At 40.2% G+C, this 9,688-nt stretch overlaps 1 pseudogene; it reads left to right on the forward strand.

Moving 5' to 3' along the window:
- Positions 1–4,287: 4,287 nt before the first annotated feature.
- On the forward strand, positions 4,288–5,256 carry LOC130361030 (fragile X messenger ribonucleoprotein 1 homolog; annotated as a pseudogene).
- Positions 5,257–9,688: the final 4,432 nt, after the last annotated feature.

Genomic DNA, 9,688 nt, shown 5'->3' on the forward strand with positions numbered 1-9,688 from the left:
CCAAATTGTGAATGGGCCACAGAGTAATGATTTGTAACAAAATGTATTTGCAAAATATACAAATAACACATTTGTATAAATATTGAACGCCATGTTTTCATAGTGTGGAAAAAGGTAATATGGTTGCCAAGTTGCATATGAAAAAGTGTGAGGGCCTGTTATAGGTTTTATACCTCAGAAGCAGCTTAGTATTACTCAAATAGGGTGCACCATGTTAAGGAATACAGCACACGCAATTAAAAATACAAACTGATATATCACTTAGAAATGCACCTGTATAAGTAAATATGCTCCATTTAGTTCTATAATTATACTACAATAATGATGAATATGTTTTTTATCTTCTTGATTGCAGTATATTCATATTTTTATTCTATAATTTAGTAGTGTGTTGGAGTGTTGTTTGCTGTTGTATTAAAGGCTTGTTGAATGGATTTGTGTAGTGTGAATGAGTTTCAATCGTTTTTGATTGTATATCCTATAAAGTGAATGGCATACTTTACTTTATAGATGCAGCTGGGCATAAATGGTGTATAACTTATAGCAATCATACAGACTCATGGGGGGAAGATGTATCAAAACCTGTCCAGAGGAAAAGTTGCTGAATTGCCCATAGCAACCAATGAGATTGCTTCTTTTATTCTTCGGAGGCTTCTTTCAAAAATAAAAGAAACAATCTGATTGGTTGCTATAGGCAACTCAGCAACTTTTCCTCTGGACATGTTATGATAAATCTCCCCCAATTGTCCTTTTAACTTTTCTATATCGGGCAGACTACAAGTGGCTCAACAATATCATTGTATACCACTTTGTGGCTAGACAGGCTAGACATTTCTGCCTGATACTCAGTCCTTTAGTGTCATTTTGATATTCATCTGTGCTTTTCTTTGGTGCCACCCACCCTGTCTGGATTTTTAACTATAGTTGTTTACTATGCTGCCCTGCATGTTCTTAGCGAAAGGCCCTGCCATGACCTTTAAAGGAAACCAATCAGTAGATTTTAGCATATATAACGCTTAACAACGTGTTGTATATGCCACAGAGAACATTTCCCCCCCCCTGGAATGGTGAAGTTATTAAGTTATAAAGTCACCCCCGGCTGCCCCGCAAGTAGTCCCCTGGGCGGGGACTTCTACTTACCAGCACCCATTGCTCCGTCTGTGGCCCCACCCCCTCATCTTGATTGATGGCTCGCGTCACCGCTCTGCTCCATCTGGTTTGGGAGCTGATCAATGACACAAGCTGTCAATCAAGCCTAGGGGACAGAGCCACGACTGGAGCAATGGGGAGCGACGCGTACTGGTAAGTAGAAGTCTCCGTCCAGGGGACTACTTGTGGGGCGGTCCGAGAGGACTTTATAACTTAATATCTTCTTCATCCCTGGAGGCAAAAACCTCCCCCAGGGATGGTGAGGATAATGATTTTAAGCATATATAACGTGTTGTCAAATCTATGGATTGGTTCCCTTTAAGACTGTTTCTTGTGCTCCGACTTTATCTCTTTAATTAATTGATAAATTTCTCTCTACTACAAGTCTTTCTAAATGAAGTTTTTACTCTACCATTGATATTATTTTGTTGATCTACTCTGTTGTGGGGTTTTTAGAGGAATGGGTATTCCTCATACCCCAGATAGGTTGGAGGTTTGCATATGCCAGCATTGTCAGAGGAAGACATAGCACTGCTCAATATTTCTCTTTATGTGGAAAAGGTGAAAAGGATTATTAATCACCTTAAACTGGAACCTGATGGGGTTTTTGGGGGAATTTTATAAAATTATGGTGGATGATGTCTCTCTTACTTTGCTATCCCTCTCTTCTACTTACCTTACTGGGTCATTGATACCTATTCCATCTAACACAGACTATACAGTATTAAAGTTATTTTAAGACTTGGACAGGATCCTCAACTTCTAAGTTCATATAGGCCTATTTCATTGTTAAACATTGACTTGAAACTAATTTACAAGATTCTTGTTGACTGTTTAGTTGTCCTTCTTCCAAAAATAATTGTGCTTACCCATGTTAGCTTTGTTAAGGGTTGGACAGCTGTATTGAATGTGTGCAGAGTTATGGCAGTTTTGGTTAAGATCAGGATGGAACCTCACCTGCACCCCACTCTAGTGCAATTATTGATTGATACTGAAAAAGCTGTTAACAATGTGGCTAAGGACGGCTGTTTCATGTACTGGGACATATGGGTTTTGAGGGCTCCTTCTTTATTTATGTGCAGACCTTCTATGCCTCCACGCAAGGCAGGATCTATAAGCCTGAATTTTTATCCCATATTTTTACCCTTTTCAAGGATGATTGAGCTATTAATATAAAAAAAAAACTGAGATAAGACATTCTAAGCTAAAAAGTCATTGAGCCATTAAGCTCATAATCTAATGGTGGCCATTAATGTTGCTGGCATTAAATTTATTGGTGTGAAAGTCAAAATAACTTGATGACTTACTGCTATTATTTGAACGTCTGCAGTCAGTCTTCTGCTACTTACATATCTTTGGCCTTCACTTGGGGTTTTGACAATGGGGCAAGGAAAGGGTGTATTTCCCTAGCTGATCCTGGAGGAATCTCCACCTGAGGCCTAATCAATGAGGCAGCAGAGAGGGGAAGTATGTTTAAAAGGAAGTCAGACAGTGTAGTCTGGGCTCTCCCCAGAAGACAGCAAGGTGGCTTTGGGGGGAGGCAGGGGTCCTTGCGAGGAGCACACAGCCAGGGCTGTGAGTGACACCCATAACAGTGAAGTGGACAGTCTAGGATTTTGGTTTGTTCATGTCTTATGTTTTTTAGTAATCCTGCAACCTGTCTAATAAAGCTGGCGAGGAGCCAGACTTGCAGAAATGACTTGCTTTTTGCCAGTTTATTGTAAAGAAACGTGTCTGTTTTTATACTCCCCATGGTACTGTGAGTCACAAGGTTGCAATAGAGCCCTCCTTGGAATATGATGTAGTACAGGGGACAGGTTTTCTATTTTTTCAGGAGTTAAGGGAAGACTGTCTGGTGACTAAAGCAGGTACATTTAATAGAATCACAACACTGGAATTGCACCACACACTAGTTAGGAGTGACTAAGCAGAGGCTGAGGATAGGGAGTGTCAGTAGTCACTAGATATATGTCAGATAGGGGTCTGTCAGACTGCTGAGTCAAGTCCAAGAGGCTCCAGAGAATCAAGTGACAAGTGTACCTCTGACTGAAACAGAATCTTCAGTAAAACCAGAAACGGATCAGGTACAAGAACATGGGTTCCATCCGCCAGCTGAAGTTGAAAACAAGGTGGGGCTAGAGTTGCACTGTCAGCTGGAAGAAGTGACTGAGACCGAGAAAGAGGAAGCTATGCTGAACCTTGTGAATAAAGATGAGCCCAAAGGGTTGTTGAAATTGCGTGGTCATCTGGAAGAGGTGACCGGAAAAGAAGCTACAGAGATGTCTGTGGATAATGCAGAAGTACTAAAGAGAATACATGTGGAACCGGGTGCTGCACTTACTGTCACAGACAGAGTCCTGAGTGAAGGAGATTTGACGTCTGGACCCGAGATGGATCATGACCAGGAAGGTTGAACCACTGGACCAGATGTTGTTGCAGACCCAGGAACTCTAGATGTTTCTACCGGTGAGCAGAGAGGTTGTGATGAAGTAACAGAGAAGTCAGGGAGTGATCAGAGAGACAGTCCAGAGAGACTGACCAGGAACTACCCTGAAGTCCAAGTGGCCAAGACCCTTGCAAAGGGGGAGACTACTCCTAAAGGTGGAGAATAGTCAGAACGAGTTGGCTTGAAGGAAGAGACAGGCCAAGGACAGGTGACTGTTAGAGGACAAGAGAATGTCTCAAGGTCCAGCAAGGAGACTGAATAGGAAAGTCTGGCCAAGCACACCTCATTCAAGGAGGAAGAAGTGAATGTCTTGCGTGAGGCATATCAGGCTCTACTAAGTGATAACCAGGCTAGGTTGGTAGCCATGTCAGAGCTTGAGAAGGAGAAAATGGTAATGGCCTGTAAGGTGCAGAGCCTGGAGGAGCAGAACAATATGCACATCAAGTCTCACACAGCTACCTTGGATTCACTGAGAATGAAGCTTTCTGAACAAGAGGCTCAGCTAAAAGTCTATGAGCAGAAAGGGTCCGAGATGGAGCAGCTGAGTAAAGACAATGAGCAGATGAGAGAACAACTGCTGTCACTGGAGGATACTGTCAAGAATTTGACAGAACTGCAGGAAAGAGAAAAGGTGAACTCTGTTAAGCTCAAGAGTGAGCAGCAGAAAAATTTAAAGCTGGAAAGGGGGCATGATGGTTCTAAAAGAAATCAGTGACCAAGCTGTAGCAGAACTAGACAAAGAGAAATTTGCAGTTGGGAGGCTTGAAGTGCGGATTGCTCAATTGGACGAAGAATTCTCAGCAAATACAGACTTAGATGGTCGGGCCCAGCAAAGCTCACACCACGATCCAGCCATTGGTGAGAGAAGGAAGAGGCCTGGAAGGACCATCTTGTTGGCAGCCAGTGTCCAGGGCATTGCCCCGAGCAACAGGGAGAAGGTGAGAGGCTCCAAGGGAGTCTTTGGAACACAAGTTGCGACGAACCCTCTCTATAAAATAAATCAAAAGGTTCCTGAAGACTTACGACAGATGTGCGCAAAGGAATCTACTCATAAAGACTTTACAAAGGCAGTTGGGGCCTATTTGGTGGATTATGACTCACAGAATGCCCAGCTGGTCATCTTGTCTGACAATGAAGTTACCATTAAGAGGGTGAACATGTTGAGTAACATACATTTCCGATGTCTTCAAACAAAATTGTCTGTACAATCGAGAATCAAAGAAGCCAGAAAGCATCTGGAAAGCTTATGTCCTTCAGTGTCCAGATTCCATGTGCAATTTGATGTACGAGAAGACTGGATGGGTTTAATAATCAGCACTTGTGGCACAAATATACAACAAACAAGGAGGATCCCTGGGGTGAAGGCTGTTGTTCTTGATAAAGATACATTTACATGTCATGTGTATGGTAATAACCAAGATGCTGTGAAGAAGGCAAGAGGTTACTTGGTGTTTGCTGAAGAGGTAATCTGGGTTACCTGAAACTTGGTGGGAAAAGTAATCGGGAAGAAAGGAAGGCACATTATGAAGATTGTCGACCAGTCAACGGTTATTAGACATAGAGTTCCCAAGACAAGGGAGTGGTCCCCTTTGCATTCCTGGGCACAAAGGAAAGTGTCAATAAGGCAACCATTATACTGGACAATCCCCTCAACTGTTTGACGAAAGTGAACAAACTTCAGCTGGGTCGACCGAAGAGGAAGACAAATGCATGGTCATGTGTGCACTGTCTTTTGAAGCCAAGTGCTCATCCCCGGTGATCTGAGCAGGGGGGGGGGGGGATATTTGACAGTGTGGCAAAGAAAGGGTGCATTTCCCTAGCTGATCCTGGAGGAACCTCCACCTGGGGCCTAATCAATGCGGCAGTAGAGAGGGGAATTTTGTTTAAAAGGATGTCAGACAGTGTAATCTGGGCTCTCCCAGAAGATAGCAAGGTGGCTTGTGAGGAGCACACAGCCAGGGTTGTTAGTGACACCCACAGCAGTGAAGTGGACGGTCTAGGATTTTAATTTATTCCTGTCTTATTCTTTTTTATTTATCCTGCAACCTGTCTAATAAAGCTGGCGACTTGCAGAAAGGACTTGCTGTTTGCCGGTTTATTGTAAAGAAACGTGTCCTGTAGCTTTGTCAAAGACGATCTCAGAGCTATCCCCAGGGTGAAATCCTTACAGGGTTTAAAGGGGTACTCCGGTGGAATATTTTTTTTAAACCAACTGTTGCCAGAAAGTTAAACAGATTTGTAAATTACTTCTATTGAAAAATCTTAATCCTTCCAGTACTTATCATCTGCTGTATGCTCCACAGGAAGTGTGAATTTCTTGACCACAGTGCTCTGTGCTGACACTTCTGTCCATGTCAAGAACTGTCCAGAGCAGGATAGGTTTTCAATGGGGATTTGCTCCTGCTCTTTACAGTTCCTGAGACAGAGAGAGGTGTCAGCAGAGAGCACTGTGGTTAGACAGAAAATAAATTAGAAAAGAAAAGAACTTCCTGTGGAGCATACAACAGCTGATAAGTACTGGAAGGATTAATATTTTTAAATAGAAGTAATTTACAAATCTGTTTAACTTTCTGGCACCAGTTGATTTAAAATGTTTTTTTTTCCTCCGGAGTACCCCTTTAAGGTAAATGTGGCCAAGAGTGAGCTGTTTGATCTTTCACAGAATGTACACCATCTCTATAATAGAATCCTCCCTTATTTTCTGGCATTACCATTGGTAAAACCCCTTAGCCTTATCCCACTCGCATACGATGGATTCTTTTTGACCTACTGAAATTGTCCCATCTCCCCCTATCCCTACTGGTCAGAGTTCATCTCCTGAAGATGATGGGTTTTGCTTAGCTCTCATATTCAATGCAGATCATACCTGTTTTGTTAAAGCATGCATATGTTAATAGGCTCAATTCATCCTTTATTTGGTTAATTTGCGTCCAAGAATAAAGTGAAAGAAATGTGTCCTTCTTAAAGTGAAGGGAACTCTTTATTTTCCCTGATGTAGTGACTTCTCAGACAAGCCATTAAGGGGTTAAAATGTACCTAAACTATGAGACCCCACCAATCGCTAGAACAAAGGAACAGAAGTTCTTGCTTAAGTAAGTGCTTGTCTGAGAAGCACTTGATGTATATTTAGGTCCTGTACATGACCACGAGCATCGGAGCGATGCTCGCGTCATGCACTTCAGGTCCCGGATGATAATGGTGGACATCAGCGATCGTGCTGATGTTCGCCATTAACCCCTCAGATGCCGTGATCAATACAGATCACAGCATCTGGTCTGAGATCGAGCAGACCAGAGCAGAAGATCACCGATAATACTGATCAGTGCTATGTCCTATACATAGCACTGAACTGTATTAGAAATCTAATGATTGCTATAAATAGTCCCCTATAGGGACAGAAAAAGTGTAAAGAAAAAGTTAAAAAAAGTAGAAAAATTAGAAAATCCCCTATCCCAATAAAAATGTAAATTGGCCATTTTCCCCATTTTACTCCCAAAAAACGTTAAAAAATGTAATAAATAATAAACATATTTGGTATCACTGTGTGCATAAATGTCTGAACTATCAAAATATAATGTTAATGATCCTGTATAGTGAACTGCGTAGAGGTAAAAAATGAAAATAAAAAAAGTCTATAATTGCTTCTTTTTTGTCACATTTTATTCCCAAAAAATTATAAAAAGTGATTGAAAATTTTCATATATGCAAATGTGGTATCGATAAAAAGTACAGATCAAAATGAGCCCTCATATAGCCGTGTATATGAAAAGTTATAGGTGGTCAAAATAGGACGATTGTAAACATACTGATTTTGTAAAAAAAAAAAAAAAAATTTGATATTTTCTAAAAGCAGCACAATAATAGAAAAGGATGTAATCATATTGACCCAAAGAATAAAGAAAACATGTAATTTTTTCCGTAAAGTGTACAGTGTGAAAACGAAACCCTCCAAAATTTGCTAAATTGTTGTTTTCATTTAAATTCCCTTACAAAAATTTTTTTTGGGGGGTTTGCCGTACATTTTAAGGAAAAATGAGAGGTGTCATTACAAAGTACTATTGTCCATGCAAAAAACAAGCTTTCATATGAGTCTGTGGATGGAAATATAAAAGAGTTATGCATTTTAGAAGTTGAGGAGGAAAAAACGAAAACACAAAAATAAAATTGGCCTGGTCCTTAAGGTCAAAATGGGCTTGGTCCTTAAGGGGTTAAAGGGATACTTCGCTTTTAGACATCTTGCGCACAATCTGGAGTTATGACATAAAGAGCATCATCATGGCAATCTCCTCACTAAGATAGTAACCACTTTTATTACAATTAATATTCAGTTGGTGATATGTCTCCTAGTGTACTTGGTATGAGTACAGTATGGGCAAGAGTAAGAATATGGAGCTTAGTTCTTACATTGGTAGAACAGCATATTATAAACTGATTCTAATTCATGCTGTAGTGTAGTAATGTAGACATAAATCTATGAATACATCAAGTGGATGCACTGTATATCACATTTATAGGACTAGAAAATGCACCCTGAAAGCCTAGGATAATAATAGCAATGCTACATTACCTTGCAGTTATTTGTTATGTATGTGCCAGTCCCGTATATATTAGTTATCCTTAGAGAAAGTTAATAATACAGTTCAATATGTCTGTCATGTGCAAACTATGAGATGGTAAATGGGATTTGTGCACAACATTGTAAATTTAAATGTGTCAGGCAGCTTGGTTATGTTTAACGTTACTACTTAATGCAAGTATTTCTAAATTCGATTTATTTCCATAATAAGTAAGGAAGCATACAGCATCTTAACATGCAAAATGTCTGAGTAGCTCAGAAAGCCTTGATACACCGCTACAAATAACATAATACAGAATCATCCCTTAGCCCATCTTACAGGTGCCTGAATGTCATAGAGGCTAATACATCTAAAATTCATGATTCATGGACCATGAACTTTCTTTAGCATCGTTCATATTTGACAGGTTATTACAGTGACGTATATTTAGCAATGCATTTATGTATCAGAAGGATTTATTTTGCTGGCAGAAATACAATGCAACATAACAGTTGATACAATGAGTATTCTGTCAAGGCTGGCACTTAAGTCATGTATTCAATCAGTGTAGTGGAAGAAAACAGACTTTCGCCCTTGTAAACAACTGAATGATAATGAAAATTCCTTCTTTTTAGGTTTAAGATGTTCGCTGACATTGCATCCTATTCAGAAATCAATGTCTTGTGAGGGCAATCCATCTTGAGTTTATGATATAGATATATAACTTGTTCTTATAGCTAGGAACTAGGTCTTACACACACCAAACATGAACACACACTCATCCATCAAGTGTGTACAGGCACACACCAAATCCCTGTTACAATAAGACAATTACCCAACGCACAAAGTCAAGACAACACAGGAGTGGCTCAGGGAAGACTCTGTGAATGTTCCAGAGTGGCCCAGCCAAAGCATTGACTTGAACACAGTCGAACATCTCTGGAGAGAACTGAAAATGGCTCCCCCCTCCAACCTGACAGAGCTGAAGAGGATCTGCAGAGATGAATAGCAGAAAATCTTCAAATCCAGGTGTGCAAACCTTGTGGCATCAAACCCTAGAAGACAGCAGGATGTAATCGCAACAAAATGGGCTTCAAAGTATTGAGTAAAGAGTCTGAATACTTATATTAAAGGGGTACTCTGGTGGAAAACTGTTTTTTTTTTTTATTCAGCTGGTGCCAAAAAAGTTAAACAGATTTGTAAATTAGAAAAGATAGTGTAGCTCACTCAGTAATGAAGAGGATACTTGAACCTGAGGTTAACTGGTGTTGCCCTCACCCAAGGGCCTATGGAAAATATAAATAGGTAAAGTTGATAAACAACTAAAGACCAGTCCTCAAGGTGTATCAGAAATAAATTAGCATATGATCCAGATAATATATATGGTAATTCAATAGTATAAGATTAGTATAAGATTTGTAAACTTACTTCTATTTAAAAACATTAACCCTTCCACTACTTATCAGTTGCTGTTTGCTCCACAGGAAGTTCTTTTCTTTCTGAATTTCTTTCCAGTCTGACCACAGTGCTCGCTGCT

Source organism: Hyla sarda, chromosome 3, assembly GCF_029499605.1.
Source record: "Hyla sarda isolate aHylSar1 chromosome 3, aHylSar1.hap1, whole genome shotgun sequence".
Lineage (NCBI taxonomy): Eukaryota > Metazoa > Chordata > Amphibia > Anura > Hylidae > Hyla > Hyla sarda.